The sequence below is a fragment of the Aotus nancymaae genome, unplaced genomic scaffold (assembly GCF_030222135.1).
Source record: "Aotus nancymaae isolate 86718 unplaced genomic scaffold, 86718_ANA_hifiasm-v0.15.2.pri h1tg000032l_0, whole genome shotgun sequence".
In the NCBI taxonomy this organism is placed as follows: Eukaryota; Metazoa; Chordata; class Mammalia; order Primates; family Aotidae; genus Aotus; species Aotus nancymaae.
This window is the reverse complement of record NW_026988445.1, coordinates 5,734,217-5,742,638: the sequence shown is the minus strand read 5'-3', so window position 1 is coordinate 5,742,638 and position 8,422 is coordinate 5,734,217.

The window sequence follows — 8,422 nt, the reverse complement described above, 5'->3', positions numbered from 1 at the left end:
GAGTGCAGTGGCACCATCATAGCTCACTGCAACCTTGAACTCCTGGGCTGAGCAATCCTCCTGCCTCAGCCTCCCAAGCACCTGGGACCACAGGCATGTACTAATTTTTTTAATTTTAATTTTTAGTAGAGACAAGGTCTCACTATGTTGTCCAGGCTGGTCTCAAACTCTTGGGCTCGAGCAATCCTCCTTAAAATTTGCCTCCTAAAGTGCTGGGATTACAGGTGTAAGCCATGGCGCCTGGCCTACAAACATTTTTAAACCTTCAGTCATGGCCTCATTTATCTCTGAAATGCTGAGTTGAAAAGGCAAGGGGGCAGAAGCTAAAAGCAGATGAATTACTTTGCATAAGAAATGGCAAATATGGAGATTATAAAATAGAGATAGGGTCTGAGAAGGGTTGAGGAGAATGAGATGTGAGTAAAGGCCAGTCAGTGCAAGCAATATGGCACAGAGACTGTTAACAGTAGGGATCTGTGATGTTCAAGTTTTGTTTTGCTGCAAAAGAAGTCCCTCCATATCTTCAAACTTCTGTAAAGTCTGATATGCACCCGAATGCCTTGTGTGACTACTTTGTGAATCGAGGGTGATTTCCTTAATTCTTTAATTCTACATGGAGTTGATGATGCTCTGGGAGAGGAATGACCCATGTAGGACAATAACTCAACATACAAAAGCTGGCGCTCAGAGCCAGTGATGATCAGCCTAACAAAGAGAACTCACTAATAAACACGCTGCTCTGTCAACACACTTTTAAAAGCTGTCAAAGCAACCTGCTTTGGGGAACATGAGCGAGTATCAGATGCTGTACCACTGGAATTTCCTGGATTTCTTTATTTTGGCTGTGTAGAAAGTGGGTTCAAGCATTTCTAGTTCCCAACTCTGGGATTTGAACTGCAAATATATCGAATATTGAGAGTTTTATCATATTTTTATATGCACCAAAGCATTAGATATTATCAGGGATGTATAGGAAGAACATAAGATTTGGTTTGCAAAGAACCTACTAGTTACACTTGAGAAGACAAAAATACTACGTATGTAAATTATATATACCCACAATGTCTACAGGGGATTATAGAGCAATATGTACGCCCTTCTGTAGATTATCTTCCTGCTTATCCTTCAAGTCTCTTCTCAACACTGAAGTTTATCAAGACTTTATCAGGGGTGGATGTAGTGGCTCATGCCCCTAATCCCAGCACTTTGGGAGGCCAAGGCAGGCAGATCACTTGAGGTCAGGAGTTCAAGACCAGCATGGCCAACATGGCGAAACTTCATCTCTACTAAAAATACAAAACTTAGCCAGCCATGGTGATGCATGCTTGTTAATCCTAGCTACTCAGGAGGCTGAGGCCGGAGAATCGCTTGAACCCGGGAGGCGGGGGTTGCAGTGAGCTGAGATCTTGTCACTGCACTCCAGCCTGGGCAACAGAGTAAGGCTCTGTCTCAAAAAAAAAAAAAAAGATTTTATCAGACTCCTCAAAATAAAGCCTATATTCAGGATCCCTTAAGTGCTTAAAGAGAAAATCCGCTGCATATAAAAAGTATCTACAGAACAAATTCCAAGTCCTAGGAGAACATATAGGGCTCCTTTTCCCTCCAATGCTCCTCTATATCCTTTTCTCTGGCTTCCACAAAGCCTTTCTTTAGCTCTCACCTTCCCGTGGGGAACAGTGATTTTCCCGTGGGGAATAGTGTTAGATGCTTCTCCTCTGTGCAATACAATTTTCCCTCACTGTATTGTAATTGATTGTTTGTCTCTTCCAGTAAACTCACAGTTCTTGAGAGCTGGAACTGTGGCTCATTTGCTGATTTATACCAAAGTGTAAGCAGAGCACTGAATACAAAGTTGGTGCCCCATGAACATGTGTTAAATTAACAAATAGAATTTGTGGCAGCATTTTATAGAAGATACTGTTAAGGTGGCTGTTGAAGGAATGACTGTCAACTATTGTTTAGTTTTGATTCCTTGCTTTTTCTTAGAGTCCATATTTAACCTTTCATAAATCCTGTCAGTTTTGCCTTATATCAAGAATCCAGCCTTTTCTTCTTCCATTCAACAGAGGCTCTCACATGAAGGAGTCTTCAAACTTGGCCAAAAGACCCACCACACATCTATTTGTTGTCACCAACATCATAATAATCCAGGACATGTGATTTATAAAGCTCTTTAACATTCAAATTTCTGATTTTTTTTTCTCATAAGGTGTCCTTAGAGTAGGTGTTCTTGTGTCTTAATTTGGGAGTGAGGAGGAAGGGGTAGACTCAAAAAGATAGAGATACGCCCAGGGTGACATAAATAATTTAATAGAATTGGGATTAGAACCAAGGCCTTGTGATGCCTAGGACAATGCTTATGCCACAATGTTTCAAAATTCATATATTGTGATATAATATTAATATTACTAAAAATGTCTTATGATCCCAAACAAATTTATATTATTTTTTCAAGTATGTGAATTAAAACTTAAGTTAGATGTCCCAAGGGTTAGAGAAGCACTTTTTTCCTGAGTAAACATGGGGAGAGGGGGAAAGTGGAAAATATACATACAAATAATATTAAAATATAAATAATCAGAAAATAATGCCCTCAAAAATAGCCAAGTCTTCTCTCTCAAGCCTGCTGAATATAACACAAAAGGCAGTCTTAAAGACCATGTGAAATGTGATCTCAGGTTTGATTCTGTTGTTTGAGATTACCCATCTTTCCATGGGTTGTAATGTTTATTCCATGTTAACACTTTTTGGCTATTGATTTTAAACTGATTTAATACTATAACATGATGTGTAAAATATTAATATTTTATTGTTCTCTGCCATTTGCATACAGGCAACTGACATAGTTCTCCAAATTGATTTTTTACTATACCTCCAAGGCAATGACAATAAAGTTTAACAGATAGAGGCATTCAGAGGTACCGATGGCAAAGAAAGAAGTCTACATTTCAGAGAATCAGTGGTCGTTGATGTGTTTGTTCAGAGCAGATACCTTTGATGTGCCCTTTCAGCCACTGGTATCTTGGATTGTGTGATCCTTGAAGGGAGAATGTACCTTTACCGCCATCTTTGTCAGGGCTAATTTGGCTGCAAGGAACAGAAATTGTCTTAAAGAAGCAAGGCAACAGGTGGATGAACTTACAATGATGGGAAGAAACCAGCGTAAAAAGGCTGAGAATACCCAAGATCAGAATGACTCTCCTTCTACAGGTGATCACAGGTCCTCATCAACAAGAGAACAAGGCCTGATGGAGAACAAGTGCATTCCAATAACAGATTTAGGCTTCAGAAAGTGGATAATAAGGAACTTTAGTGAGCTAAAAGAACATGTTCTAGCCCAATGTAAAGAAACTAAGAACTTTGAAAAAAGGTTTGACGAAATGCTCATGAGAATTGACAACTTAGAGAGGAACATAAGTGAATTAATGGAACTGAAGAACACAATATGAGAACTTGGCGAAGTATGCACAGGTTTTAACAGTCGAATTGATCAAGCAGAAGAAAGGATATCAGAGGTCGAAGACCAACTTAATGAAATGAAACGAGAAGACAAGATTAGAGAAGAAAGAGTAAAAAGGAATGAGCAAAGTCTCCAAGAAATATGGGATTATGTGAAAAGACCTAATTTACGATTGATAGGTATACCTGAATGTCATGAAGAGAATGAATCCAAGTTGGAAAATATTCTTCAGGATATTACTCAGGAAAACTTTCCTAATCTAGTAAGGTAGGACAATACTCAACTCCAGCTAATCCAGAGAACACCACAAAGATATTCCTCAAGTAGAGCAACTCCAAGACACATAATTGCTAGATTCACTAGGGTTGAAATAAAGGAGAAAATTCTAAGGGCAGCTAGAGAGAAAGGTCACGTTACCCATAAAGGGAAGCCTATCAGACTCACAGCAGACCTCTCACCAGAAACCCTACAAACTAGAAGAGAGTGGGGGTCAATATTCAATATCCTCAAAGAAAAGAATTTTCAACCCAGAATCTCATATCCCGCCAAACTAAGCTTCATAAGTGAAGGAAAAAGAAAATTTTTCTCAAACAAGCAAGCACTTAGAGATTTCATCACCACCAGGCCTGCTTTACAAGAGCTTCTGAAAGAAGCACTACAAACAGAAAGGAACAACCAGTATCACTCATCCCAAAAACTTACCAAAACGTAAAGAGTATCTCTATAATGAAGAATCTACATCAACTAATGGGCAAAATAGCCAGCTAGCATTAAATGACAATATTGAACTCACAAATATTAATTCTAAATTTAAATGGATTAAATGCTCCAATCAAAGACACAGGTAAATTGAATAAAAAGTCAAAACCCATCGGTACGCTGTATCCAGATCTATTTCACAAGCAACGACATACAAAGACTCAAAACAAAGGGATGGAGGAAGATTCACCAATTAAATGGAGAGCAAAAAAAAAAAACCCCAAAAAACAGGAGTTGTAACTTTTGTCTCTCACAAAATAGACTTTAATAGTAACAAAGACTAAAAGAAAGAAACAAGGACATTACATAATGGTAAAAGGATCAACGCAACAACAGGAGTTAATGATTATAAATATATATGCACCCAATACAGGAGCACCCAGATATATAAGACAAGTTCTTAATGACTTATAAAGAGACCTGGACTCCCGCACAATAATAGCGGGAGATTTTGACACCACATTGTTAATATTTGACGGATCAATGACATAGAAAATTAATAGGGACATCTATGATTTGAACTTAGACCTGGAATAAGTAAACTTAGTGAATATTTATAGAATTCTCCACCCCAGGTCCACAGAATATACATTTTTCTCAGTATCATATTACACCTATTTTGAAAGTGACTACATAATTGGAAGTAAATCACTCTTCAGCATTTGCATAGCATTTCACAGACTTAAATGAAATATTGGTTGGCTGTTTGTTGTTTTCTTCCCTTATTCCTTCCTGTCTCCATTGTTAAGCACAATTATCGGCATAAAAGAGGTTTTTAATACCTATTTTTAGATTGTATTCCAGCCCGGGCAATAGAGCAAGAATCCTGTTCTCTCTCCCATTTTTTCTTTCTGTTTCTCTTTCTCTCATAAAAAAAAAAAAAAAGGAACTGGAGAGGGGCACAACAGGAGGTGAGCAGCTGGTATTAGGGCCTGAGCTCCGCCTCCTCTCAGATCAAAAAAAAAAAAAAAAAAAAAAAAAAATCCAGCAAGGCAGAGGAGGAGGCTATTTTAAAGATAGAGGAGAACCCCATGGAAGCATATATTACTAGGAAGAGGGCACAGCCAGACTTCATGTTTGTCTCTGCTTGTGTCTGCTTTCTGCACCATTATTTTCTCTACTAATCTCTCCTGCAAGGCAACATTTTGGGTTCTGCTCATTAAACTTACCTTGTTCTGGTTTGCTGTGCTTCCAATTGTGACCTCAGCTCTAAATGACATTTTAGTTCCAGTTTCTGTGTATCTTCTTTAGAGAGAGGGAAAAAGAAGGGAGTAAGAAAATAAAACTCTACAACCTTACTGGCTCAGTCCAAGCCAGGTGCGAGTTCCCCTTGGGTGGTGATGGTGGTAGGAGGCGTCCTGCATCCGCCTCTAGTCCAGTCAGCTGAAGCCCGAGAGGGATTGTGAGGCATAAACAGGGATGCCTGAGCTCACTGATTTCCTAGGGGCTGGGAAGGAATTTCAAAAAGAGTAGCAGCTGAAGACAATAATAATTGTTGCTGCTATGTTTATTTAGGTCACCTGATAGAGCCCCTTCCTGCACTGTCGATGACAAATCTCGAAGGAGATGAAGGACAAACGGGGAAATGTTCTCTTTTTTTCTCTCTCCTGTCCCTCTTTCTCTCTTTCTTCATCTTCCTCTCTCTCTCTCTCACACACACCCCAATATAATAATTTTAAATAACCTTCTTCTGTCTCTTTTTTCTACTTTCTACAGATTTCACCTTGCCTTAATAAATATCATTCCATATGCTTTTAATTTTACAGTAATAATGAGGAAAGGGAAGGAGAAAAAGGAGATATGAAGTCAGATTATTATTACAGTTGAATGTTGGAAAACCAGCTGGCAAGTTATAATTTACTGCTGTTCATTAATCAGGTACCGCTTAGATCTCAAATATAAGATTTCCTCCATGCATATTCTTGTACAAGGTTAGGGGATGAGCATAATAAAGATAAATATGCAATGATAATATAACGTTGTGCCTTGTCTGGTAAATTACTCTGTGAATATGTTTTAAAACCTAAGGGTTTTTTTGTTTGTTTCTCTGTCTAGAGCTTTATTATAAACTTGTATGTATACCATGGAAGGCAACCAAATACCATTTAAAAATTACTATTTTTATCACATCAACCATGGAAAGTCAGTACAGGGAAAGAAGTTTGGGTTCACGGAGCCAAAAATAAGAATAAGAGTGATGGAATAAAAGCCAGGATGGGAGCATTGTAGGCTTGGGGAGGGAAGCCAGCAATCAGTGCAGAGTCAGGGATCTGGACTCCGGTCCTAGAACACATTTGGGCAAATCATCATGTGAGGGTCGGTACCTAGCAAGCAGGAGTTTGACAGGCATTTGCTGCTTGAAGATGGAACACTGCTTCAGATCACACGTAAGCCATGGGTCTGCACTACAGGCAGATAGGTAGCAGACACTCAGAAATCTAGCCAGAGAGACTGAATCAAGAGGGATTGCCAGACCCAAGTGAAAAGTCTGGCCAGCAAGTAGAGGGCACTAGTGCAAAGCAAAGAATTTCTGACCACAAGGTTTCTGCATAGTGGATATAACTGCTCTTGGCGTGGGGAACAAGAAACCCAGGGAGGATGAAAATTTTGGGGGGGCAGGGGTAAAAAAGAAACCCAACACTTTTTTATAAAGGAAAGTCTTGATCTTGCTTATATCATGCCATAGATCCTGCAGAGATAGCTAAGAATATAATCTTCTCCCTGGCTTCAACAGACTATTAACATGACACAAATGCAGAAAAATTCAAGAAGCAACATATATATTAATAAATTCTATATGATTATCGTTGATTATATTATATGGCCCCAACTTTGGCAGGTATCTTGTACATTCAAGGAAAGTTTTACAAAATGCTGTTTAAGTTAACCACATAAACAGCCTTGAACGTGTTCTTTCTTTCTTCATATATTCAGATGTTTCACTAATTGTTTAAAAATACCACTTTCTAGATCTTGTTAGTAAGCTGTACTTCTTGCCTTCAACAAAATTAGAATTCAATAAACATGTCTGATTTTGTTTAGTATTAAATTATTAATACATATCTTTACTTGATGGTGAAATTATAGTGTTTTGGTTTGGGGAAGAATATTCTCTGGGGAAGCAATATCGTTAGCTTCTACCAAGCATTTTCTAGATCAGATAAATGCCCACATTTAAAAACGTTTAAACATCATTCATATGAGAGTAAATATAACTATAGTAATATATGTTGATATAAAATAAAAAGAAATTTTAAAAGAAATGTCAATACAATGTTTCTATTACTGCATTTATAACAAAGACAATTTTTCAGGGAAAAGTTTTTTCTTAAAAATTTAAACTACTTTATGATTATAAAATGAATGCATTCTCATTAAGAAAAGTCACAAACGAGGCCGGGCACGGTGGCTCACGCCTGTAATCCCAGCACTTTGGGAGGCCGAGGCGGGTGGATCACGAGGTCAAGAGATCGAGACCATCCTGGTCAACAAGGTGAAACCCCGTCTCTATTAAAAATACAAAAGTTAGCTGGGCATGGTGGCGCGCACCTGTAGTCCCAGCTACTTGAGAGGCTGAGGCAGGAGAATTGCTTGAACCCAGGAGGCGGAGGTTGCGGTGAGCCGAGATTGCGCCATTGCACTCCAGCCTGGGTAACAAGAGCGAAACTCCGTCTCAAAAAAAAAAAGAAGTCACAAACAACCTGTTTGTTTAGCATATTCCTGAGACAATTTCAACTTAAAACGTTCAAATCACCTTAACAGTGTGACAAAATACCTCCATTTTACAGAAACTTGATTAATTTCCTGCCTCAAACTGATACATATTTATAATCGCATCTTGCAATGGAATTTCACTTCACTTAAAAAGTGCTAGAAAAAAGAGTTTTGTTCATGCAGTAAGAAAAGTCAGAACGTAATGTAGTGTTTACCAAACAATATATATATATATATATATATAATGTGCTATTTTTTCCAATGGCATGCTCCAAACCAATGAGATCATGATACAAAACAGATATGAAAGAAATAAAAGCTAAAGGAAGCACAATCGTTGCGCCAGTTATAAAGCTCTTTTCAAACACGGTTGCGTCTAGAATTATACTGTTAGCATTAACTACTCTGCTAAATGTAATTTCAGAGCAGCTTGGCTATGCTGGGACCAATAATGTTTCAGCAGATGTTAACAGTGAGGGAATTTAAAGA